Below are 7,804 nucleotides of genomic sequence, written 5' to 3' on the forward strand. Positions count from 1 at the left end.
TCCTCACCCGCGTGCTTAAAAGGTCTTATCAATGCTCTACTGCAGGCAAACGCGAAAGGTTAATAAAGGTTTATTTACAAGGGAAGGGGAAATGAGGAAATGTACAGCTCAGGGAGAAAAGTGGGAGACAAAGTTTTAAATGAGTCCTACCCAATCCTCCAATCAGGAATCCCAAATGGCGCTCTGAGAGCTGGCCCCCAGCCAGGAGCCTTGAAGCCAGGAGGCAAGCGACTGCGAGCCAGCCCAAGGCCCACGTGTTTGGTTTTTATCTCCAACCTGGCTGCCCAACTCCACCCTCAGGTCCCAGCCACCCTCCCTTTGGTGGTGACGGGATTTGTCTTTCCCAATGTCTTGATGGCTTTAGTCTGGAGTGGGGGTGGGGTCCACAAAGCCTGTATGGGATTAGCTCAGGACATCATTTCCCCCTAACAAGGGCACCAGGTTTAATCACCCGAGCTAGCGCCTGCGAACTTCATTACTTTAGCACTTGGCGGTGTGTGTCATCCAGTGTTCAAGTGGGGTGGATGGTGGCGGTTTTGTTTGTGTATTCATTTATTTATACTGTTTTTGTTTGTTTCTAGAAACAAATTGGTCGACACCTCCTTTGTCTGGATGCTGATTGTACCTTTGAAAGCCCTCTGGACCAGCCCTCTGCAGTTCTTTCACTTGTGTTGACAGATAGTAGTCCTGTATGCCCTTTTAAAATATATACAACTAGTGGACAAGTAGAAGGAAAGAATCTTAGAATTCCCATGAAAGTGCAAATTGGCATACTTTATTTACTCTCGTTATGCATGACATTCATTTATTTATATTGAACAGCTACTATATGGAGGGCGGATGCTAGGGTAGAGAGAAAATTCATTCAAACTTCAAAAAGTAAGAGAAAGGGTGCTTTCTGGAAAACTGGTTATGATTGATGGAAGGAGAGGGCCCACTTTTCTTCCTTATCGCTTATTTGGTTACGTGCTGAAGAATCTTTGCTGGGAATAAGGAGGAATATCAGATGTGTAGTTTAGAAGAACAGTTGGAGGTGGACAAGTGCTGCTGTTCTATTTCCCTAGGGAATGGAATCACCGACCCAGAATAGGAATTTTCTGTTCAGTGTCCTTGGCAGACTTTTTTTTATCAGAATGATTTTATTATTTTTGTTAGATATTTATTAAGAACCGTGAGTGGTAGCTGGTACATCTGCTCAGAGCTTGCACACTCTGCCTTGAACTTGTTTTATGTTAAGCATTACTTTAAGCAAAATAGAGATCTTTTGTTACAAAGGTGTAAAAGTCTCTCTTTTAAAAATATTTATTTATTTATTTATACATACATACATACATACAAGCACTGGGTACAGTCAGAAGCGTGGGAGGATGAAAGAATTCACCAGAGCCAGAGCGGGGAACAAAACAGGCAGACCAACGCAATACACTGCTGAGGGGAGCAGTGGGTGCTGCAGGAGAGGTCTGTGCACCATGCGGAACCCTCGCTAACCGCGGAGGATGGAACCGGTGCTTCAGAGGCTGCGGGCAGATTTGCAGCCCAGCGCTCAACTGCTGTGCCACCAGGGGAGGTCCAAAAGTCTGTTTTTATGGACAATGATGGTGATGGAGTTTTTGGAGTCCGTGGATATGGAGTGCTGGGTCCTTGGGTTCACTCTGGGGAGGGTTCACCTGTTTCAGCGACAGCCAGGGAATTTCACAGGCAAGTTTCTCCATGAGACAGGGACATCAGTTATATTTAAAGGGCAGGTTTATTAGGGAAAGGGACAGAAGAATAAAGGACACTTGTTTTGACACAAGCAGACAGAAAGAGCTGCCCAGAAAGGGACAGGTTTGCTTAGAGAGGCCTGTATGGTTGCAGGTAGGTGGCCTTGAGAGCTGCCTCCACTGAGGGAGGTCAGTGAGAAGTCCCTGCATGGGGTCACGGGCAGGCAGGAAGGCTGCTGCCCTGCAGAGGAGAGAGTTGGTGAAAAGGGACACCTGCATAGTCACAGGTGGGCAGACAAGAGTGCTGCCCTGTTGTGGGGGCAGTGTTAGCTTTTATCATCTTCAGGGAGGGGCTTATCTTTGTGGATGGATAGTTTGTGCCGCTTACATTCCCTATAGCTGACTGAGAGTTTCTGGGTGTTGTGCCTTCTAATCTGGGCATTGATGACTAGGGTCTTGGTTTCTAAAACTGGGTTAATGGATTACGTTCATCCCTTCTACCCCTACCTCCTTGTGTGAATTAGGTTCTTAACCTTGTATCTCCATTCCTCCATTGGTGGGAAATCATTTTCTTTCATGCAGTAGTAGTGGCAGTAAAAATTATAAAAATACTTCAAAGTAGGGAAGCTGTCAGGGAGGAGAGAGTTTTTCATTATATTGTATTTACTTGTCATTCTCTTCTGTCACCACTGTTATCTAGCCTCACGTCCTAAGTCTTTTACCTAGTCCCCAGCACCCCATCCCACTTTAAGTAATACAAGGATGCCTTACTTAAAAAAATAAATCCATGGGGGCCTTCCCTGGTGGCGCAGCGCTTGAGTGCTAGGCTGCAAAGCTGCCCGCAGCCTCTGCAGCGCTGGTTCTATCCCTGGCCACCAGGCAAGGGTCCCACATGGTGCGACAGACCTCTCCAGCTGCGCCCACTGCTCCCTTCAGCAGTGTATTTCGTCACTCTGCCTGTTCTGTTCCCTGCTCTGGCGCTAGTGAATTTGCTCACCCTCCTGCGCTTCTGACTGTACCCAGTGCTTATATAAATAAATCTTAAAAAAAAAAAAAAAATCCAGGAACCCCATTTCAGACATACATTTGGATCAGAATCTGTGGGAGTGAGGTCTGAGTATGTTTTGCTGTGATGTTTTATTTCGTTTTGATCTAATCTCTGCAGATGATTCAGATAAATAGTTGGATTTGGAGACAAACAAAAGGTTCCCTACTCCCAAGCCATTCAAACTAAAAACTTACTTGGATAAGCCATATAATTTCATTCTTTGCATATGTTATTCCATCTACTTAGATGATCCTTCCCTTGACTGTTGCTTAAAACCCTCAAGCTCAAACATAACTTTCCTTGAATCCAGTCTTCTTACCAAGCAGAAATAATTATTTCTCTAGTGTTTTTTTCCTATGAAACAAGTGCTCTCATAGATGCAGTCTGGACCCATAATCAAGGAACAAATTGAAAATGTCAATTAAATGTTAAAGGGTGCACATTTTAAGGTTGAACTTGATGGCGTATAAATTATATTGGAATAAAACTTTAAAAAGTCAGTTAAGAGGGCCTCCCCTGGTGGCACAGCTGGTTGAGTGCAGCGCTTTGAAGTGGTCCACAGCCTCTGTAGCACAGTTGGATCCTGGCCCACCAGGGAGCTTCCCACATGGCCTGGCAGACTTCTCCTGTCTCTCCTGCTCCTCCCCTCAGCAGTGTATTTCAGTGCATCTGCCTGTTCTGCTCCCCACTCTGTCTCTGGTGAATCGTCTCACCCTCTCGTACATCTGGCCTATACCCTCATTCTTGTATAAATAAATAAATAAATCTTTTAAAATCAGTTAAGAAAGTTATGAAAAAACAAACACCTTAAACATTTTTGCCAATCTAAAATCCCATTTGCCAATCTAAAATCCAAGGCCCTTTCTTTGCAAATAATCTGCTGATTAGACATCTGCATTGTATTTCTTGCATAACTACTTCTAAACCATCAGTTAGCATTTCCCAAGATTTCATTCCTTTAAGAGGAAAATAAAGGCATTTGTGTCACTGGGTACAGATTTCTTCCTTATTATCTTTCATAATTATTTCTCAAATCATTGTCTTTCTAAAGTAATAAATATACAATATACTCAAATCACTGTCTTTCTAAACTAGTAAACATTTCAAAGAAAAAGACTACATTATTTCATTGGTATTCATAATATCAAGAAAATTATGAGAGAACTGACAAGTAGAGTTAGCATAAACAGGTTCAGGAATACACACAAAGTAACTCATTGTCAGATCATGTGATTCAGCTGATAGGAGTAGAAGTAGAAAGATTCACTAGAGAGTAGCTTTCTAATAGTGAGCATTCAGCATGATAAAGGAATTAGAAACAAAGGAAATAGAATGAGTAAATTGGTTAGAAGTTAAGTGTAGGTAGGCTGAAAGAGCATTTACTATACCTCTGCATTTTAATAATTTGACTATTTGTCTATCTCCATGGTAAAGACTTAGAGTATTTTGAGAGCAGAGGTGGTGTGTGACTATTAAGGGGAACAACAGGAAGTCCCATATATTCTTGTGTCACCATGTAAATAAGAATAACTGGCATTTTAAAAAAGGTTTTTCGTGGTGTGTAAGCAATTGTTTTTAAACTATTTACACTAAGCCTTATGGGACCCTCCTGGAAAAAAATAATTTAACATTAATTTCCTAAGGCTGCCATAACAAATCACCACAAATAGAATGGCTTAAAAACAACAAAAATGTATTGTCTGGACTGTGTGGCTTTCAAAGATTTCCTTGCCTCTTACAGCTTCTAGTGGCTCTAGTTATTTCTTGATTGGGCTGCATGGGTTAGGGCCCCATGTCTTCAGCCTCATATTTTCTTGTTTATGTATATCTGAATCTCATATCATACTCTATCTTTTGGGTATATGGACACCTGTTTGGAAATAAGACCAACCCCATGAGAACAGGCAAAGGCTGTTTATTTGCAAATTACAAAGGAGTCAGACCCCCACCCCCATTCCTGTGTTTTGGCAGAAATTCAGGCAGAGGAATGGGTAAGCTTCATAGTGGGGAAAAAAGGTACATCTTCAGATATGCCCTGATAGGAGGATGTTAGCATGGGGAAGTTGTAGGTAGAGCTAAAGAAGCAGGGCATCTTATGTGACTGGTTAAAGGGCATATTTGACATTCTCTGATTGGTCCAACTTAGAGTGGGAATCAGAGACAATGTCAGTTATTAGTCAAGCAGAGGTCTTTGGGGGTCAGTTGTTACAGGAATTCTGTTTGACTTCCTGCACTGTTATTAGAAATAGTGGTGCAACTTCCTACAAGTCTGACTTAGAGATAGCTGGCTGGCTTCCTGGGCTGGTTATTTATTTAAAATGCATTTATTTAAATGCATTGATTTCCTGGGTTTTCCAAATAAGATCACATTCACAGGTTCTAGAGATTAGGATGTGCACATATTTTGGGTGAGACACCATTCAACCCACTACAAAGATACTCTTGGTTTAGAAATCATGCTTAGTAATTTAAAGTAAATGCTAATTCTCTGGTTTCTTTCTGTTTTCAGCATCCTGAAGCTTTAATTTCATTGTCTAGTCTGAGAAGAGAGTAATCTCCAGTTGCAACAGATCCTAAGATACTGTGTGTGATAGGTATGCAATACATTTTTAATAATTCAGTGAATTCCTTTTGGATCACTCTACTTCTCTTGAAAACATGTGGTTGAAAAGACAGTCTTTTTTTCCCCCTAAACAATGCATTATTGATTCTTACTCATTTGTGTTGTATGTCACATTTTTTTTCCATTGTGCCTCCTAATTTTTCTTGCTGGAATTGAATTATCCAGATGTGATTCTATCATGCTATTGACAAATATAGACCAAAATTTAAAATTTGCTTAACTCCAGGAAACCCTCTTATTTCATCTTTCTTCGGGTTAATTTTTATCTTCCCCATTCACACATTAACTTTAGATATTAAACTCTCCTCCCACTTAGCAAACAAAAACAAAAACATTTTCACACTTGCATGACAAATAGCTATAAATTTTTTTCTTTGTTTTCTAATAAAATACTTGCTCTCTTAACTATTTTATAAATTTAACTATTTAAACTACCTGGCATGCTCACACAATTGTTTTTTTCCATTCAGAATGAAAAATGGTGCTTAGGTGATGTGATGCACACATAAAATTGACTCCTTTTAATTCTTCTAAGCCAAAATTTCTCAAAGGCTCTAGTGGAGTTTGATAGCCTTGCTCTATTTTGCTCAATAATTTGGTAGAAGATACTAGATGTGTTTCCCAAATCATGGCTACTTAGCTATCTTCTCCCAAGGGCCTAGTACAGAGACTTACCTCTTGAATTCAAATGATGGCATGCACAAATCATGCTTATCATAGTGTTTTAGTACATAATAACTACCTAATAAATGTTAGTTTGGATCCTAATTGCTTCAAAGTTCGTCCTTCCCATTTATTGGATGTGTGACCTTTGGTGAATTTCCATATTTCTCCAAGTCTTAGTTTCCTTATCTACAAAATGTACTTAAAAAATAATATCTAGGAGCCTCCTTGGTAGTACAAGGGGTTAAGTCTCAGCACTATCAAGCTATTGCTGGCCAGGGAGCTAACCCATATGGTGCAGCAGACCTCTCCTGCCTCTCCTACTGCTCCCCTCAGCAGTGCATTTCAGTAGATCAGCCTGTTCTGCTCTCCACTCTGGTGAATCCTTTCACCCCCCACACCTTTGGCCTACGTGCCAGTTTTCATATGCACAAATAAATAAATCTTTAAAAAAAATCTAGTTTGTAGGATTGCTTTGAGCTGAAAAAAAAAAAGATAATCCATATAAAAGCACTTAAAACAGCAGTGGTTACATTATAAGTATTCAATAAATGTTAACTGTTAATATAGAATTATAGTTTATTGTAGTATTTCCATTGCATTGTTTTTTCCAAAGCTACTTTATTAGTTGAAAGTATTTTTTCCTAAAAGATTGTTTATTTTATATGTAAAATGTGGATATTTACAATCAAATACAGTAGATACTGTGATTTTTTTAAATCAATCAATTCACATTCCCACCATGCCTTGTGTGTAATATGAACCCATGTATGTGGTTTGAGTGAAAGTAATTGCTAGTGTCAAGACTCTGGTTTTCATTGATTTGTGCAACTATAATGAATTATCAGTAGATGGCAGTAGTTTGATGTTATTTTTATTTTTTGTCCAGTATACTCTAGAGCTCTAGAAAAAAAATCAACACTTTACCAATTTTAAAGCAGATATCCTTTCATGAATAGTTGGTTTAGATAAATATCACCTAAGAGTGCTTCAGTTTATTTATGTGTGTATATGTGTATATATGTATCAGTAATAGAAATTTTAAAAATACCAGTTATTTTTTCTTTTATATGAATCCAATTTTCTTCACTTGATAAAGTTTACCTTGTCAAATCCTTTAGCAAATATAGTAATAAATAAGACATTGTATGTGCCTTCCTGGAGCTTACAGTCTAGTGTGGAAATAGAGTGTAAAATAATGGAAGTGATAAGAGTAAAATTTTGTTGTATGGCAGTCCTTTGCTAGATGTTTTACATGAATTTTTTTCATTTAGTCCTAATAACAATCCCAATGAAGCAGGTACTACTATCGTTTTTGTTTTACTAATAAGGAAACTGAGGCTGGTTGGAAAGAATTTACCTAATAAATTAATAAGTGATACAATCTAGATTCAAGACTAGCTCTGTCTTTTTCTAGAGTATATATTATTATCTATCATAATATAATAGAGATATTAAAACAACTGTACTAAAAAGAGAAGGGAGAGATTATATCTAAACAGAAAGATCAAGAAAGACTTCTTAAAGAAGATGCCATCTAAATTGGAGTTGAAGATTGGTTGTGATGTTGACATCAGAGCAGTATGGTAGTTATAGTCTGATAATCAAACAGGATGAATTGTAGTAGATGTAGACTGCAGACATTACAGATGTGCCAGAAACTCTTCTAGGTCTCTACCCTCATGGAGCTTACATTAGTAAAAGAGGATAGAAAAGAAGCACATGTATAAATAAGATGTCTATGAAACAAATAGAGACAAATTTTCA

The sequence above is a fragment of the Talpa europaea genome (assembly GCF_964194135.1).
Source record: "Talpa europaea genome assembly, chromosome: 6".
Lineage (NCBI taxonomy): Eukaryota > Metazoa > Chordata > Mammalia > Eulipotyphla > Talpidae > Talpa > Talpa europaea.